The sequence below is a fragment of the Mirounga leonina genome, unplaced genomic scaffold (genome assembly GCF_011800145.1).
Source record: "Mirounga leonina isolate KUSES-001 unplaced genomic scaffold, KU_Mleo_1.0 Mir_127, whole genome shotgun sequence".
Classification (NCBI taxonomy): Eukaryota; Metazoa; Chordata; class Mammalia; order Carnivora; family Phocidae; genus Mirounga; species Mirounga leonina.
This window is the reverse complement of record NW_023270316.1, coordinates 19,151,901-19,172,294: the sequence shown is the minus strand read 5'-3', so window position 1 is coordinate 19,172,294 and position 20,394 is coordinate 19,151,901. Positions and strand designations below refer to the sequence as shown.

Genomic DNA, 20,394 nt, shown 5'->3' with positions numbered 1-20,394 from the left:
CCTCAGCTCTGTTCTCGCTGCTTTTCTCCAAAGAGGTCATGCCCTGTGTACCTCTGTGCTCTGCCTCCCACCTCTCCCTTAGCCTGGAGTGACCTTGTTCCCTGTTTCTGGCTAATCAAACCTTCCACTGTCTTCAACTCAGGTCAAATGTCACTTAAATCATCAAGTCAGATCCAGTCATCTCAGTAAAAATTAATCTTTTTTCCTTCTCAGGCATTGCTGAAGCATTTAGTTTTCATAGAATTTTTGGTACTTTACACTATGTGCCCTTTGTTAAATGCAATCATATGTCTACCTGTTGCCCTCATGAGAAACTAAGCTGCTTGAGGACAGTAGTTTCTATTTAATCACCTTCACATCCTTCCTTTAGGTCTGAACGGTGTTGCGTATACATGGGCTGTGTTCAGTTAAATATTGCAGAAGTTCTTTTCACTGCCTCATCATATCCAGTTGTCCCTAGTATTTTCAGTTTCTTTTAGACAAAGGTCTTATATGAACCACAGATGAAAGATCATGCATAAACCACGTTTTTCTCTCAATGACAAAAATACAATTTCAATCATTTTTTTATTTTTCATTTTTTTTAATTTTAGGATAATCTTTTTTTTTGCATTTTTTATTTATGTTAATCACCATACATTACATCACTAGTTTTTGATATAGTGTTCCATGATTCATTGTTTGCGTATAACACCCAGTGCTCCATTCAATACGTGTCCTCTTTAATACCCATCACCAGGCTAATCCATCCCCCCACCCCCCTCCCCTCTAGAACCCTCAGTTTGCTTCTCAGAGTCCATAGTCTCTCATGGTTCATTTTTTGTTTTAATCCGTTCTTAGTGACCCACATAGCTGGGAAAATGTTGCTGGATTTTTTTATGGTCCACCACGGAACTTTCTAAGTCTGTTAGAGGGATGATGCCTATCTTGGCTATATTATTTCCCACCTTGAGAAAAGGAGCATAGATGGAGTATGTTTATTTCAGAAAATTGGCAGGAACTGGCTTTGAAGGAAAATTGGTTAAGCTGGAGATACAGCTGTAAGCTTTGTTCCCCTTCTTCTCCCCTGAGGAAGTAGACACAGAAGCACGTATTCAGGAAGTGCTGGCTCAGGGAGTCATTCATGCTTTCACCAGGCAGACCTCATGGTGACATCCGTAGGGCTTCATAGGAGGCTCATACCCAGTGTAGAAGTAGAAGTCACTCTGTCAGGTGTCTGTGTCCTCCGAGGTGGTGCAGCTGGGCCACATGAGCTACATAGTAAGCTTCCTTGACATAATCACCAAACTGCAGGGAAGAGACATTGATGCTTTCCCTGTCCTCCATCTCAATGCTGCCATCAGTAGGAACTGGGCAGGTTGTTCTGGAGCTGGTTTGGAATCTGAAACCAGACTTTGAATTTCTTCCATAGGGAGCCATCTTCACTGGGGAAACACAGCAAAAGAAATAGGAACTGTCATCCCCATGCGGATTCCCTTGTCACTGGTGCCTCCCACATACTTCACGACTTTGGGCATTTCTTCCCTTAGAGCCTCACCCACAGGCTGATCTGTCACTTTCCCTGTGGCAAACCTTCCTCCTTCACAGGTCCTTTCCTTATAGGAGACTTTTTCCTTGCCCCCTTTGCTCAGGACCTGCCAAGGCCACGTCTTTATGCTTTCAAACAGCAAGTTCTTGATCATGCCCAAATGATGTGGCTGTAGCACTCTGGACGCACCAGTGGACCATCCAATTCTCTTTTTTCATGTTTTCTTGATGCATAAAATAATAAACTCAAACTTTCCTTTTTCTGACAGATTATATGTTACTATAATCATCAGTAATACAACCAGCAGCACTTAACTTACAATGTGTTTTCCAGTAAAACCACATTACTTAAAAATAATGAAAACAGAAGTTAAGAGAAAAAAAATACGCAGGGAGGCAAAACATGGGGTAATCAAACATGTGTATCTGGGAGGGAAATTCTCACTGAGACATGAAGGGAAATAAGGTCTTCCCAGTCTGTTTAATTTTTTAAATTCTGCCCCATATCAAGTCCAATGGATTTTCAGCTTCTGTTGTACATATTCTTTAACCCTTAGGAAATTGGGGTATGTATCCATGGTAAAGCAGATAATGTTGATGTAGTTAACACTGAAGCTACTTTGCTGGAGTACTATAAGTAGGTAAATAAGGCAAAGATAAGAGTTCAGACTAGCAAGTACTTTTTCTTTTTTTTAACATATAATGTATTATTTGTTTCAGATGTACAGATCTGTGATTCATCAGTCTTACACAATTCACAGCACTCACCATAGCACATACCCTCCCCAATGTCCATCACCCAGCCACCCCATCCCTCCCACCCCCACCACTCCAGCAACCCTCAGTTTGTTTCCTGAGATTAAGAATTCCTCATATTGGGGTGCCTGGGTGGCTCAGTCGTTAAGCATCTGCCTTCGGCTCAGGTCATGATCCCAGGGTCCTGGGATCGAGCCCCGCATTGGGCTCCCTGCTCCGCGGGAGGCCTGTTTCTCCCTCTCCCACTCCCCCTGCTTGTGTTCCCTCTCTCAGTATCTCTCTCTCTGTCAAATAAATAAATAAAATCTTAAAAAAAAAAAGAATTCCTCATATCAATGAGATCATATGATACGTGTCTTTCTCTGATTGATTCATTTTGCTCAGCATAATAGCCTCTAGTTCCCTCCACGTTGTTGCAAATGGCAAGATTTCATTTTTTGGGTTTTTTTTTTTTGATGGCTGCCTAATATTCCATTGTGTGTGTGTGTATATATATACACACACCACATCTTCTTTATCCATTCATTTGTTGATGGACATCTTGGCTCTTTCCATAGTTTGGCTAATGTGGACATTGCTGCTATAAACATCGGGGTGCACATACCCTTTCAGATCACTACATTTGTATCTTTGGGGTAAATACCCAGTAGTGCAATTGCTGGGTCGTACGGTAGCTCTATGTTCAACTTTTTGAGGAACCTCCATACTGTTTTCCAGAGTGGCTGCACCAGCTTGCATTCCCACCAATGGCGTAGGAGGGTTTCCCTTTCTCCGCATCCTCGTCAACATCTGTCATTTCCTGACATGTTAATTTTAGCCATTCTGACTGGTATGAGGTGGTACCTCATTGAGGTTTTGATTTGGATTTCCCTGATGCCGAGTGATGTTGAGTACTTTTTCATGTGTCTGTTGGCCATTTGGATGTCTTCTTTGGAAAAGTGTCTGTTCATGTCTTCTGCCCATTTCTTGATTGGATCATTTGTTCTTTGGGTGTTGAGTTTGATAAGTTCTTTATAGATTTTGGATACTAGCCCTCTATCTGATATGTCATTTGCAAATATCTTCTCCCTTTCTGTCAGTTGTCTTTTGGTTTTATTGACTGTTTCCTTTGCAGACTAGCAAGTACTTTACCATGCTAAGATATTTGTATCTACCCCTTATGCATATGAAGAACCAGTGAAGGATTTTGAGCAGAAAAGGAACTTAACCATATTTGACATTTGAGAATTTAACATCAGATTCAGCAGGAAATATAAAACTGTCTAGGGAAGAAATTTGAGTCATGGAGTTTGTTAGCAGAGTAAAAAATGAAGGGCTCATTCTTGGCAGCAGATCAGTAATAGTTGGGGGGGAGAAGCCCATAAACGAATTGCAAACTTAGACCATAGGCCCTGCAAAAATAATTTACTAAAGTATTTACTAATTTTAGTTTCATTAATTTTTATAGAGTGCTTACTATAAATCTTGCACCTAAGAATATAGTGCTATTAAAGTGTAAAATAGTGAAGTATTTTATCTTGTCAAGGAGATGAGGAAAGTGACTGCTGCTGAGAAAGAACAGGGAGGGTTCACTGAGGTGAAGAAGGAAAGGGAGGGTATTTCAAACTGTAGGAGCAACCTGAGCAATTCCAGTGGCAGGATAGGGCTTGGCAAGTGTGAGAAACTGGTTTAAGTCCAATAGTGAATTCAGAAGACAGAAAAGAGGGTTCAAGGGTTCATGGTGTGAGGGGAGACTGAAGACATGGCTAAGGGCTGCACTGGGAAGAATGCCATAGACCATGTGAAGAATTCCTCTTTTAATGCAATAGGATTTGGACATTCAACCACCTTTGCATTGGTTTTACTTGCTTTTCTTGAGTGCTTTTAAGAAAGATCTAGGACAAATATTTTTCCTCACAACCTTGGAATATTTGAAGTTAAAACCCTTTCTGTCTTAGAGTGGAAAAGAAAAAAAATCATATTTTGATTTGGGGGAGATGTCAAAAAATGTTTCTGGTTGTCCTTGCCTTCCTGTCCTCCCAGTGGAAAGAAAAAAGATGTGGACCTAGGGATCCTAGAATTGATGGGGGGGGGGGGGGGGGGGGACAGAGGAGGCAGGAAGTGTTAGATTGTAATGATTGGGAAACCTGAACAGCGTAATGAGAAAAACTAGAGGACCCAGAAGGAAATAAGTGAAAGGGGCTTGTGACACATATTCATTTGCATGAGGCCTTCTCAATAACTCAGGATCACTGATCAGAACTACAAATGGGCCCATCTGATTTTTATCCATGCCATGGGATGTGCATAACCATTTTTGGCTACCATTTATGGCCATCCTAGAGTGCGTACCCCCAAGATCTCTAGCATGCTTTAGGGAGGAACATTCTCTATACATTAGAGGGCTGGGATTGAGCTGAACCAGTCTGAGATTACTAGACTGGAATAGTAATTACTTCATTTTTGCTAAGAACAATGAGAAGGCAATAGATAGTCTTAATATATTTGTATTTTAAAGCAGCACTCTGGCTGCAGAATGTGGAATAATAGATTCTGGGAAGAATGCACACAGCATTTGCTGACTATTGTAATGGGCTTGTCTACAGATTGTGTACCATTGATGTAACAGTGGAAATGGAAAAAAAAAACATTTTGGATATGAAAGGATTATTAGGTCACTTAAAAAATTATAGCTTATTGATTGGATATTGAAGATGAGAAGTGAGCATTGAGCCAAAGGATTCCAAGTCATCTGAAGAGGAAAACTTATCAGTGTGGTCTTCACAAGTTGAATAGAAAGTTAAAAAAAATATCTATGCTGTCCATCAGGAAGTTGCAAATGTAGATCTGAAACAGTTAAAAGTTGGAGGTTCGTGATTTACATCATTTGCAGAGGATCATCAACAAAACATAGTAGGGGTCAGTTGATAGAATTTACAGTTTCATCTAGTATTCAAAATACTGCAGGATAGGGGTGCCTGGGTGGCTCAGTTGGTTAAGCGACTGCCCCCGTGTCAGGCTCCTTGCTCAACAGGGAGCCTGCTTCTTCCTCTCCCTCTGCCTGCTACTCCGCCTGTTTGTGCTCTCTCGTTCTCTGTCAAATAAATAAATAAAATCTTTAAAAAACATACTGCAGGATAAGTAATATCAGGGCACCAATTTATGGATGAGAAAAGCAAGGCTCAGAGTGTAATTTGCATAGGATCTGATTTCAAAATTTGCTTCCTTTAATTACTATCATTTTCTGTCTCTGAATGGATGAGCTTGCAAAACAAAGATAAGACTCTCCAGCAAAGGAGAATGAAAAAGAGGACTGAGAACCATATGAAGAAAGCTAGAAACTGAAGTACTTTTGAAGTCAATGGTGGAGATTTAATGGTTTTGAATATTGGTGTTAATGGAGTTTGTTAACCTTGTAGAGTACCCCAAAGATGTGTAGGATGAGGAATTGAAAACAAGTTATTTTCATGGTTATTCAATAAACTTTGTTGAGCAAGTAATCTGTGCCAGGTACTCCTCCAGATGCTGTGAATAGAATAGTGAACAAAACAGAAAAATCACCTTTCTAATAGTAATTAAATTCTGGTAGGACATAGACCATAAACATTCATGCAGTTTAAGACCATGATTTGACATTTAACAATGAGGCACTCACTGCAGTTACCAAAGAGAAGTAGTCTCTGGGGTGGAAGCCAAATAGCCATGAGTTGAAGAATTTAGAGGAGGTAATGCTGGAGTGGGATAAGGGGGACATGATTATTGCTGTGCCTAGTGTTAGGAGAAAGGATATATTATACAGGTTGCTGAGGTATGTTGATAGCATGTTCAAAAACCAGACTAAGATGGGACTAGATACATTTGAGGGGTTCTTGGATATGTATGACCTCCTCTTATGCAGCTTCCAACTAACAGGTTAAAGTAGAATTTTTTAAAACTAACATACAGTGTTAATTTTAGGTGTATAATGTATTGATTAAACAATTCTATACATTACTTAGTGTTCACCACAATAAGCGTAGTCACCATACTACATTACTAATTAATTCCCTATGCTGTACTTTATATCTCCATGATTTATAACTGGAGGTTTGTTCTTCTTGATCCCCTTTATTTCACCCATCCCCAACTCACCTCCCCTCTGCCAACCACCAGTTCTCAATTTGAATCTGTTGCTTTTTTCTGTCTCGTTTGTTTTGTTTTGTTTTTAGATTCCACATATAAGTGAAATCATGGTATTTGTCTTTCTCTGACTTATTTCATCTTAGCATAATAACCTCTAGCTCATCCATGCTGTTGCAAATGGCAAGATTTCATTCTTTATGGCTGAGTAATATTCCATTGTATATATACCACATCTTTATTCACTCATTTATGGATGCTTCCATATCTTGGCTATTATAAATCATGCTACAATGAACATCGGGATGCAAATATCTTTTTAAATTAAGTGTTTTCACTTTCTTTTTTTTCAGATTTATTTATTTGAGGGGGAAGGAGGGGCAGAGAGAAAGGGAGAGAAATTCTCGAGCAGACTCCCCGCTGAGTGTAGAGCTCAGTGTGCAGCTTGATCCCAGGACCCTGAGATCATGACCTGAGCCAAAATCAAGAGTCAGCCGCTTAACCGACTAAACCACCCAGGTGCCCCAGTGTTTTCATTTTCTTTGAGTGTACACCCACTAGTGGAATTACTGGATCATATGGTAGTCCTATTTTTAATTATTTTTTGAGGAATCTCTATACTGCTTTCCACGTAGCTGCACCACTTTACATCCCCACCAACAGTGCAGGAGGGTTCCTTTTTCTCCACATCCTCGCCAACACTTCCTTTTTTGATTCCAGGCATTCAGGCACATGTAAGGTGATATCTTACTATGGTTTAGATTTGCATTTCCCTGGCGATTAGTGATAGAATGGAAATTTTAAGTACTGGTTTTCTAAATTCAGTGTTCTTTGGAAGAACTTGGAAGGCTTATAAAACACAGTGCTGGATTCACTCCAGGTTTTAGATTCAGTAGATCTGGGGTGGGGCCCAAGAATTTTCATTTCTAATGGGTTCCCAGGTAATGCTGAGGCTGCTGGTTGGTGGACGACACTTTAAGAATAACTGCCTTGGGCGCCTGGGTGGCTCAGTTGGTTGAGCGACTGCCTTCGGCTCAGGTCATGATCCTGGAGTCCCTGGATCGAGTCCCGCATCGGGGTCCCTGCTCGGTGAGGAGCCTGCTTCTCCCTCTAACCCTCCCCATCTCATGTACTCTCTCTCTCTCTCATTCTCGCTGTCTCAAATAAATAAATCAAAAAAAAAAAAAAAAGAATAACTGCCTTAAGTAAGAGTAGATTTTGTAAATAATCAGAATAGTCCAGACCTTAATGACATTCCTCGTTCTTTCTCCCAGCCAGTTCTTAATCACAGGCAACCAGAAACTCTGAGCTAACCTGGGAAGTTATGTTCTTATTTAATTTTTAGAAAGCTGAATATAAATGTCCAACAGGCGGGTTTGCTCCATCCCTGAAAAAGTCCCTGTGTCTCATCATAATACAGGTTCCACACACATTGCAAAATGCCAATTTTGCTACCAAGGAGCAAGTTCTTAAAAGTGCATTTCACAGAATATAGAAAACAACCAATTAAACTTTTCTCACAGCAGGACGTCCCTTTAAAATACTCTAATCATGAAGAATCACTTGTATTCCTCCAAAAAGTTGGGTTATGACTAATATTAACTTAAGGTGTGAGATTTTAACATTTGCTTTCTTGTGAAGTTATTAGCTTTGTTCTTGTTTGTTTGTTTTTAGTAAATGTTCTCATTGCACTCACAAACTATACCTATTAGAAGCAGCTTGCTCTGTTCAGATTATTCCAATAATACACTGGCTGGTCTCCCAAGCTCCTCCTCCATTTGTGAATGCTTCCTTGACCCTTGTACCATTTTTGTACACATTTTAGTTTTTCTGTTGCCATTTAACTCTGGTTAGATTCTTCTTTCAGGTCAAAGCTTAAATGGCATTTAATTCAGTGAGCTCTGTCTTACTACTCCCTTTTGCTAGGTCCAGATTCCTTTGTTATAAGTGCACACTGGTCATTGATTTTTTTGTTTATATTGAAGGAACTATATATAAAAACTTAGAAGTGTGTATGTATAAATACAAATATATATGTGGGGATACATAAAATACACAAATTAAAGGTATACATATCGATATATTTTCTGGAAGTTACTGTACTTATATACCAGCAGCACCTACATCAAGAATTAGGATATTACCAGAACACCATCTGCCATCTTGTGTCCCATTAAAGATCTGTACAGGAAGTTTTAGTGACCTCAGTTCCATGCACCTGTAGACCTATTCTCTGCCCTTCACTAGAAGGCAGTTCTAGGCTTTCCCATTGAATGTATTTCCTGAATCATGGATGACCTTTTTAGAGATTCTAGACCCCAGCCTGGGACAGAATGAACATGGGCTGTGGAGTCAACAAGAAAAGTGCATTAAGCTCTTAGAGCCATGGTACCCTCTCAGAAGACCTGGAGTTTAAAAACTCTACTTTATGGGACTTTTGTAGAATTATGATACTGAATATGTAAAGCACCCAGCACAAAATCGGCACTATTTAAATACTAATTATTTTTTCTACTGCTTTCTGGTGTAAAGAAGATTCTCTATTCTTCCGTAATTCTGCCAGATATTTCTGTTCTTGGTCTTGAATTCTCTGCCATCTTAAGGAGATGGAAGATATTTTCTTATAGGACATATACAGGATTCTTTTTGACCATCTATTAAAATCATCCACAATTCTGTGTGGTAGGAGCCAAGTATGGCTGGTCAATTTATATTATCTCCAGTCTTCATAATCTTGCTTGAAGGTAGATATAATTATCTCAGAGATGTTAAGTGATTTTTCAAGTGGAGAGAGCTCAAACTCTCAAAAGTAGGATTCACATTTAGGTACTTGTCATTCCTCCAAGCCTCACTGTTTCTGTGTGCATTGTGTCATATGGAGGTTGGGTGCCCATGAGAAGAAACGCTGGAATGAAATCGAGAAAAACAGTCATTTATGTGATGCTCTATTACAAATTGGTAAGAATTCATGTTTTTAAAAAGATTTTGATTATAATTGTACCTTTCCATTTTAACTTGCTTATCTGTGTTGTAAAAATTTAAGCAATGCTTACATAATCTCTAACTGAAATCAAATGGTGGTATTACATTTGCTGTATGCATAGAGCAAAATACTTCACACCTAGAAGAATATTGCATTTGTCAATTCCATACTATCTCTGAAGGAATAGAATGATTATGTGAATAAGTTATGTGGGTAAAACATCTTTTCAAACATTGACTTCTAATGTCTACACTCCATTCCAGCTCTGTTGTATCATGCATCTCAGTAGAAAGATAAACTTTTAGTACAAGTAGCCATCCAGTCCACAATTTTAATAAAATTGTAGTTGATAAATATCTTCAAACAGGCATATTGCTGTGTATGTCAAGAGCACTGTGATTCAGTGTATGTGGTTTTGATGTATTGAGTTTCTGTACCTGAATGTTGTATATCGGTGAGCATAATAATTTCACAGTGGTTTTGAAACAGTACAAGACTAATACTGCAGGTCTTCCTGCTCCTTGCTGTGTGTTCAGTTTTCATGTTTAACTGAAATCTTAATAGTGCCAAAGATTCTAACTTAGTTTATTAAAATTTTGAATGAAGATAGATATTAAATATGTACAAACACTATGAAAGAGGTTTATAGTCCCCTGATTTTCTAGTTATTATGATATAAACTGGATTTTGTAAGATGAGTATTATATTAATAGAAATCTACATGAAAATAGTATTCTTGGGGCACCTGGGGGGCTCGGTCACTTAAGTGTCTGCCTTCAGCTCAGGTCATGATCCCGTGGTCCTGGGATGGAGCCACATGCCAGACTCCCTGCTAGCAGGGAGTCTGCTTCTCCCTCCCCCCACCTCCCTCATGTGTACGTGCGTTCTCTTCTCTCGAATAAATAAAATCATTTTAAAAAATAGTATTCTTTCTTTGAAAATAGTATTCTTAATTATGAAATTCTAATCCTATATTTTTAAAATGTACTATTTCAATTTTATATAATTTAGGTTTTCAAAAGGACCAACTGCTATTTTACATTTTAGATTTTCTTGGTGGGACATGAATATAAATAGGATATAACATCTGCAACTTGTGAGCAAATACCAAATGAAGTAATCTGAAATTTTCTGGAATGGTTGATTTGAATACATTATGAACTTTTTTTTTGAAAGTAAAAATTCTTAAGACGACCTCTTTTGCTTTAATTATTCTACAAATAGGTTGAAGGGAAAAACGTAAAGTCAAATGATTAAGAGTATTATTGAGAATTTTTTACCCTGATTTTTCTTATAGGTTACCTCATGTGTTTTAATAAAACATGCAATAAATGAATGCCTATTTGGTCTTGATACTAGTAATAGATAAACTTCAGATGATTCTTTTTAATCTCTAAAGTTCAAATATAGTATGAGAGATCTAACATATGACATATAGGATTCTCAGGATGAAATTGTAAGCATCTCTTGCTAATCCTCAAAGTTCAAAATAACCTCTTATATGATAGTTGATGCACTAATCTCTGATATCTGCTAGAGGTAAGGAATAACTAAAGAAAAATGCCTCTGTAATGTTGTTGTATAATTTATCCAATCCATTTCATAGAGTTTTAATTAGTATCTATTTGGCAGAGTGTGATGAAAAATAAAGACAAGGTTCTTGGCTTCATGGAATTCATAGCTGGTAGGTTATGCAAACATGCAACAGAAAATCACATAAATTATTTCAGTGCACTTGCTAAATACTACATGAAGAAAAAATAAAATAACAGGGAACCCCCTAAATAGCCTAGAGAGTCAGGCACAGATTTCTAGAATTGAAAGATGTAATCTCAGACGATCTGAAAGGTGATGCAAGATTTTCAAGGCTAGAAGGAATGGGGAAAGCTTCTTGATAGAGGGATATATATATAGGCAGTGTTCTGAGGGGAGAAATGAGGATTTATTTCAAATAAAGACATGGAGACTGAGGTAGCTAAAACAGAGTTGCAAGAGTTTATTAAATTGAAACTGAGCAGCTAGGTGGTGGTGAATACAGTGGGTTTTTGTCAGTTAGGTTAAAGATTTTAAAAGCTATCCTAAGACCAGTGGGAAGGCAAAGCATATTGAGGAGAGAACTGGCCTGATCAGATGTACAAGTCTGACTTTTTTTTTTCAAGATAATTATAGGTTCTCTGTAACCAATGGTAAAGTTAGAACAAGGAGAAGACCTAGGAAGACAGGCTTTTAGAGGCCACTGAAGTTGTATGGGTAACAGTGTTAGCTTGGCCTGATTATAATGAATTATATTGCAAAGGGAGAGAAGTAAACAGATTTGAGGTACAATCAGATAAAAAGTGGGACTCACTGATTGGCTAGAGGAGAGAATCAGTTATGAAGGTTATTGAGGATAATAGCAAGTAATGAGGCTATCAGTGGAGAAAGGAAACATTGGAGGAAGGATGGATGGGGTGGGGAAGGGAGATGATTATTCAATTTGGACAGATTGTAAGATGCCTGAGAGTTATCCAAGTGGAAATGCTGAATAAGCAGTCAGATATGTGTGCATAGGACTTAATAATGAGGTCTCACCTATAGTTAAATTTGGAGTTCATTGGCATTGTAGGGGAAGAAAAATTTTTGTCTTCTAAGTTCTTCTGAGAAAAACAGGAGTTTATTAACATGTTTATATCATGTATAGGTGGGAAGATACCCAGGGGGAAATAAGTAACTCAAAAGGGTGTTTAAGATTCAGGTTTAAATATCATCTTAACAGGGAAAAGAGGGGAGTGTTGAAGGCCTTTTAGGGGAGAGTCCATGAATTTAGGATGAACAGGTCCTTAGAATAGTTGGGAGGTGTGGTAGTTTGTGATAATTTGTGACAAATCTTATCTGGGTGTAGTGTTAATTTCTAGTCTATTCTGATGAGTCAACCTCCCTTGGTTAATAAAACTCATTCTCAGGAAGTGGACCTATGACAATTGAGCTCCATTTGGAGAATTCATTTTGAGGAAGGGGAGTTCAGAGAAAACCTCTACCATCATTTGCTGTTTTTAGGTAACTGCATCTCAAAATAGTGCCAAAGTGTCCTATTTGGGGTAGTACATTCTGCGACCCTTCAATATATAGACTACTTTTTATTCCATGGGAGGAGATGTGATTCCTTACAAGGATAGTATAGTTTTAAAAGAGAAGAGAGGATAGGATAAGGCCCCAAGGAACTCCTGTATTTAAAGTTTTAGCAGAAATGGAGAAACTAGGAAGGGTATAAAGAAGGAAGAATTGGGGTTATAAATAAACTATGAAAAGTGGAGTAACTTAGAAGCTAAACTGTCTCACAGTGGAGGGAGTAGTCAACAGAGTCCAATTACTGTTTTTGCATGTTTGATGTCATTGGTGACTTGGGCAGGAGAAGTCACACTGATTTCATTGGCCTATGAATAAGTTGAGTTGTGGAAGTTGAGTTGTGGAGTATAGGGAAGAGAATAGTAGTTACAAAGAGGAACACAGGCTTTGGAAGAAATTTTTATGGAAGGTACTAAATTATGGTTTAAATGATAACTGGAAGGATGCACACAAAAAGAGTTTAAAGATATGAGGAGGGGCCAAGCACATTTGTCATATACAGTTCCTGAGAAGGGAGCAAAGAAGGGATGAAAGTGGTATGGATGAATAGAGGAATGCATTTCGAATGAGCACCTGTTATAGGAAGGATACTTCCTGTAGGTGATAGGAGGAAAAGTGGAGATGAAAAGCTATTAATGGTGGTAGTTTTATATATTTAATGTTTCTGAGTTTTCTAATGTTTTTGCTTTGGTTCTTCGTGCAAAGACATGATCACCTTTAGTATGTCTGGACCATAAACAACATGGGTTGGTAATGAGAGGTAATGCTTAAAATGTTGGAGTATGGAAGAAAATTAAAGGAATTTATGTGGGGAATAGAATACTGATGAAATTTATGTTTCAGAAACATTCCTCTGGCAATGACAGAGAACGGATTTAAGGTGACAAATCTGGAAGTAAAGCAAACAGAATAATTTTCATAAAGATTGTTGCTGATGCCCCTATTCTTACTCTCACCTCCCTCCATATCCCACGCACATAGAGTCACTTGTGTTTCCTTCTCATTGGCCAGAAAGAATCGTTCAAGGTTTGACTAGTACTGTCTCATATCTGAGTGGTAGTGATGTTAACAGTAGTGCCTCTGATCCTCCTCTTTATGCCACCATGTACGCTCGTGTGGGGTTGGCTAGCCCAGTGCACAGTAGGAATTCTTAACACACTGTCAGGTGTTCTGCTGGCTTTGTACCAGGCACTGAGGTTGGCATAAAGTGGTGAGCCAAAATGAAAAGATGATTTAAATAACTGTTCCTTTAAGAAGTAGACATGGTCATTGTTTCAAGATGCATGGTAAGGTGTTCCTAATCACTTCAATTTTTTTAATTCTGTTCAGTATAATGAGATAGCAAGCATTTAGTAGATAATCCCCCACTACCTAGCAAAAGAACAAATGGAGTGGCATATTTTATCCGTGCACAGTTAGTGGTGAACTTGAGCTCCTCCACATGTTTGTCTTTAAGGCACCAAAGGTGAAGACTGAGAATTGTACCATTTATCTTGGACTTTGAAACAGTAGCGCATAGAATATATATCCCAACAGCAGTGCACATAAAATAGCTAACCACCCAGGACTATTCTTACATATCTATGGTAAACTTTTTTTTTTTTTTCTTTTTTGGCTGCTAAAGGAATGTGGCTAAGCAGTTTACATTATTGTGCTGGATAATTATATCAAAACTATTAAATTCCTTGCATATTCTCATTATGTATAAATTCTGCCCACTACCCAAGAAAACCTACGAAGCATTAAAGCATCTTTTTCAGAAGCCAAATTTTGTCTTCTGGGTAGTACCACTTGATCAAAATGTGTTGCCGACACTTGCTAGAAAGCTAAGAAGTTTTTAAATCACTGTCTGTATATGGGAAAACCAAACCATATCTATTAAAGCAAATAAGTAGAGCAATTTTTATTAAACTTGATTTTCTCACTGGCCTGGAAAATACCAATAACACACACATTTACAGAGAAACACTCAGAAAGAGGCTCTATCCCCAATAGTCAGTCGATGGAAAATCTCTTGTCTGCAACAATAGCCACTTTGTAAAGCCTTTTCCATATCCTTACTATTTTTTCAGGCGAACTTAATCTGGCAACATGAAACACCAGTGCACATTCTGGAGAAATACTTTAAGAACTGCCCTTGGAACAGTGGTGTGGAACGAACTCCATGCACAGCAAATGAAATATGTCTCATTTTTTTTTTAAGATTTTATTTATTTATTTGACAGAGAGAGACACAAGCAGGGGGAGGGGAGAGGGAGAAGCAGGCTTCCCTCAGAGCAGGGAGCCCGATGTGGGGCTCGATCCCAGGACCCTGAGATCATGACCTGAGCCGGAGGCAGACGCTTAACGACTGAGCCACCCAGGCGCCCCGAAATGTGTCTCATTTTACCTCCAGTAATACTTCCCTCAATAAGATTTACTGTGAAATTATAATTGCTTTTTGAATGAAATGATTGCTGCAAAACACATATAAAACTCAGAACTAATTTTGGATGTGTTGAAACTCTCCAATAATTTATTTTGGTAGATCATTGGATTTAACTTTAAGACTATCAATTATGACAATTTTGGAACGTCAATTGATTATTCCAAGTCAGGCCATCTTGGTTCAAATATTGCCTTTGCCATTTGTTAATTTTTTGACCTTCAGGATATATAAACTCCCCTTGTCTTGGTTTCCTCATCTATAAAATGAGACTAATGCTAGTAGCTAACTTATCTATCTAAGCATTAATTTGAGCATTATAAAGCTAATATGTGTCAAAGGCTTAAATCAAGGCCAAGCACATGATAAACACATGTGTTTCATTGTCACATTTATGAACCTGTTTTAGTGAAACTATTTCTGCTCTGTAATTGTAATCTAATCTTACAAGGTAAGAGTGAATATGGCTGAGTTCAGAATTTTTCCTCTATTACTAAATAAGATGAAAATTCCAATCAGTAAAAATTGTTTCTGAATAGAGTTTTAACTAAATTGAATTCTTTCTTTGCTGAAAGTTCAACTGATGTAATTCAGTTTTGAATGTCCTAATGCAATTATCTTGTTTACAAAAGGTTTACACAGGACATACAGCAGATTTGGTCAAAGTAATGGAATAGTTTCATTCTTCTGCAAGACTCTGAATATACACACAGTGAGGAAGGGAAGTGCATTAGGAATCTAGGGACAGAATTCAGTGCTAAATAGTAATTGAAAAAGATGTGTTGCTTGGAAACTGCAGAGAACACTTTTGTTTCAAGTGAAGGGTAATACAAATCATGCATTAAAATAGTAGAACCTTTTTAAAATTTCAACAATGCAATTGATGAGTTTTAATAAGCTCTGACATATAACTTAGAATAGTTAGAATAGTGCATTTCAATCATACAGATGGTTCATTAAGATAACCCACAGCATTGATAGATTTATACTGAGGTTTGGTTACATAACTTATGAGGCTTCAGGTTATGGTTGCATAAACTGGATTCAGATTAAGGGTAATGAAATATTCCTTCTAAGAATAATCACCCTTTCAGAAAAAACTGCAGCTAATCAGAGGTGTCATGCACCATTGAGTTTTGTGCGTAAGATTCGCTGTTTAATAGCTGTTTGGTGACATTTGCAATCGGATGCTGTTAATAAACAATGTAAGATGCTAATTTGTTACTTGGCAGGAGGAGTGAGTCCTTTTGCTCCATCCTAATTTCAAAACATGATGACCCTGAAAGTTAATGAAAATAAAGAGATCTACTCATTGTAAAAATCATAAGGCAGTGGCAATGACTACTCATCCTTTGTTTGGCTGTTTGAGGGATGAAATTCAAATACTTACAGACAAGGCCCCTGAATTGTGAGGTGTTCACTCCATCATTAGTTTCTCTCTCCTGAAGACTGATTATATGCAAGTCTTTTCCAATGGTCTTGAAAGTTCTTCCAGTTTGGAAACTAATTGATCTGCACATAGAACAATTTCTTAGGCCCTGATATTCTGGAAATCCATACTTTATTTGACCCAAAACTTAAGCTAATCTCTTCTTAGCAAACTACGACCCAGCACTAAGCTGCTTGTTTATGCGTTAGTCATCAGAAGTTGGTTTTAGCTCACTTTAAATAGATCATTTTATGTCAATCATAATTTAACAGAGGAAAAAACATTTATTGGATCCTATTGTACACCTTACTATATCTTAGTCTTTATTTTTTTTAATTTGAAATCAATTAACCAACAGATAGTACATCATTAGTTTTAGATGCACAATTGAATAATTCATCAGTTGCATACAACACCCAGTGCTCATCACACCATGTGCCCTCCTTATGCCCAACACCAAATTACCCCATCTCCCTACCCACCTCCCCTCCAGCAACCCTCAATCTGCTTCCTATAATTCAGAGTCTCTCATGGTTTGTCTCCCTCTCTGATGACTTCCCATGCAGTTTTCCCTCCCTTCCCCTATGATCCTCTGCGCTGTTTCTTATATTCCATGTATGAGTGAAATCGTGTGATAATTGTCTTTCTCTGATTGACTTATTTCACTCAGCATTATACCCTCCAGTTCCATCCATGTCAGTGTAAATGGTAAGTATTCATCCTTTCTGATGGCTGAGTAATATTCCATTGTATATATATATACCACATCTTCTTTATCCATTCATCTGTCAGTGGACATCTCAGCTCTTTCCGTAGTTTGGTTATTGTGGACATTGCTGCTATAAACATTTTAACCTTTAAAAGCTCACAATGAACTGTAAGTTAGACATCAATAAAATCAATTTTATGGCAATTATCTACCATTAAAATTGTAGATATGCCCAGAAATTACTTTTGATGGATTTTGTTAACAAGAGACTGTGGGACCTTTTTCTCTCTTAATAAAAATAATAGGGTTAAGAATGCATGTATAGGGCACCTGGGTGGCTCAGATGGTTAAGCGTCTGCCTTTGGCTCAGGTCACGATCCCAGAGTCCTGGGATCGAGTCCCGCATCAGGCTCCCTGCTCAGCAGGGAGCCTGCTTCTCCCTCTGCCTCTCTCTCTCTCTGATGAATAAATAAATTAAAAAAAAAAAAAGAATGCATGTATAAGGGTGGCTCAGTCAATTAAGTGTCCAACTCTTAATTTCAGCTCAGGTCATGATCTCAGGGTTGTGGGATTGGGCTCCGCACTGGGCATGGAGCCTGCTTGAGATTCTCTCTCTCCTTCTCTCTCTGCTCTCTCCCTCTCAAAAAAAAAAAAAAAAAATTAAAGAATGTGTGTATAATGGAAAGTTATAACTTTGGTATGAAATTGAGTAAGATTCAGAACTTAAGGGTAATACAAATGGTATAATTAAAACTATAAGAGTAATTATCTCTAAGACAAATTTTTATTACATATACTATACTAAAAATTTTTGAACTATCGTACCAATTTTTTTTGACCACCTATATTTCAGATTGGAAGATATTTCTGGCATTCTTCTATTAAACTTTAAATGGAAATGTTTTAACACTTGACAATAATGAAGAGTATAAACATATTTATATAGTGATTTGTGGTAAATACTGTCATATTTTTTTCACTTGTGTTTCACAATTGAATACTATAACATTTGGGATAGACAAGGTTATTCTGAGATAACTAACATCGCAAAAAACCTTCCAGACTCAGAGGAACAAAGTCTTATTTCCTGCTCAAGCTAGAATATCCTGGAGGAGGAGGGAGTTCTGGTTGTAGTGTCTCAGGGGCCAGTCTGAGGGAGAAGTGAACATCTCAAATATTGATCTGTTGGAGTGAAAAGAGAAGTGGGGAAAGGAAGTCTTACACCCACTATTAAATACTTCAAATATTAAATATTTGAAAGTTGTTAAGAGAGTAGATCTTAAAAGTTATCATAACAAGAAAAGTGAGTAACTATGTGGGGTGGTGGATATTAACTAAACTCCTTATAATCATTTCACAATATATACATATATGAAATCATTATGTTGTATACCCCAAACAAATACAAATCTTATGTGTTAATTGTATCTCAAAACTAGAAAAAAACAAACTGAGCTTTATGTGTGACATTCATCATTTCTTACGACTCGTTGGCTAGAACTGATTTAACCATAGGGATATCAAGAAGTATAACCTATCTTTGTTCCTAGAAGGTAGAAGAACCAGAAATAAAGGTTGAATAACTCTGATAACCACCACTGCTGATAGGTTTTATTTTTAGCATTGTCTCACAGATAGAGACAAAAAAAGATGCTTAGGGAATTTATTTTATTTTTTTAAAGACTTTATTTATTTATTTGAGAGAGAGAGAGAGCATGAGAAGGGGGAGGGTCAGAGGGAGAAGCAGACTCCCTGCCGAGCAGGGAGCCTGATGCGGGACTCGATCCCGAGACTCCAGGATCATGACCTGAGCCGAAGGCAGTCGCTTAACCATCTGAGCCACCCAGGCACCCAATGCTTAGGAAATTTAAAAGGCTTGTTCAAGATCACCTAGTAATTAAACTTGGGAACCTGAATTCAAATACATATTTGTAAACTCCAAATTCAGTGTTCTTTCCATTAAAATTTTGGCTATAACTGTATTCAATCGACATCTACTTCAAAAGTGTGTAGTGAATTTGTAACCATTAGTTTCTATATAACCAGACATACTTTTTTCTCTTGTTGCAGACCATTGTTTCAATGGCAACCATTAGTACATACTATAGAAATCTGATATGTAGCAAGCCTTTAAATGAACTTCTAAAAAAAAAAAAGTCTACTCCAGTCTTCTCTTCTAGTTCAGGCACTTGGTATGATTTTCTACTTAACTACATACTTCAGGATTATCCTCAACTTTTCCCCTAAGGATCGCATTTCAGAAACGTGACTTCATCCATGCAGTTCTTTTCAGAGCTAGTGCTTTCTTTCAGGTGTAAAAGAAAAGTTGGACCACATACTTGTTTAAAACTTCAAGAAAGACTTTATTCAAGACTATTGCATTAGGGATCAAGCCTATTGAAATAGAGGAGAAGATTGATCTCTACTGAAACAAAAAGGTGGGAGAGTTTTAAGTGGGGGGTGGTGAGGATAAGCTGGTGGGGAAGTATGGGAGGACATGAGTGGGGAGGGTTGGTCAATGTGATCAAGCCCTTTGTGTTTGGTAATTGGTGCTTACTGAAGTAGGGCTCCCACCCTCCCATTAAGACTGGGAGGTAAGGACCCTCCCTTTGTTGATGATTGTGTTTGGAAAGGGTGGCTCTCAGGTCTTTGAGAAAGATATTCATGAGTTATAAAACTGGAAAGAGGGTGGGAGAAGATTCACATCTCAAATGGCAGAGAATTTATAATTTCAAATTTTCTACAGAAAATGCTCTAAGAAAAGGGAAGTGAGGGGCATAGAGTTCAGAAGAAACCTGTCTAACATTTAGTCATGCTCAGGGGAATGTTAAAGCCTTCTTGGTCACTTGTTCTTATCTCCCTTCCCTGCCTCTGTTGTCTCCCCAGTCCCATCTATGTTTTTCCCTAGCTTCTGAGATGTGTCCTCCTCCAGTAATGCAAGTTAGATCACATCACTCTTTTCTATAAAAGAATAATTCTTGACCCTACCCATGCTTAAAATACTTTAGGCTTCTACCATTCCAGTTGCCCGATATGTACATTTCCTATCCCACCATACTGTTCTTCTCATTGTTCTTTAAAAATAGTTTCATTATCTTTGCACATCCCATTCACTCCTTCTGAAATGGTCTTTCTTCAGTTCTCTTACCAGTATTTTAGCAGACCAGCTCAAATTTCACCTTCTTGATCTTTCTCTTCTAGGCAGGGTTAGTCTCACCACTATCTGACCTCAATACACAAAACTGTGTCTCAATAGAAATCACCAGATTGTTCTATTTGTCTATTTGTAGTCCTGCCTGCTTCTCTGGTACCAAGCACCCCTAGGACAAGGGCTTTGTATAATTTAGCTTTGTATTTTCAGT

At 37.9% G+C, this 20,394-nt stretch overlaps 1 pseudogene; it reads right to left on the bottom strand.

Annotated features, from left to right (window-relative positions):
• Positions 1 to 1,059: 1,059 nt before the first annotated feature.
• The window catches only part of LOC118009638, a 93,429-nt pseudogene continuing 74,094 nt past the window's right edge, over positions 1,060 to 20,394 (bottom strand).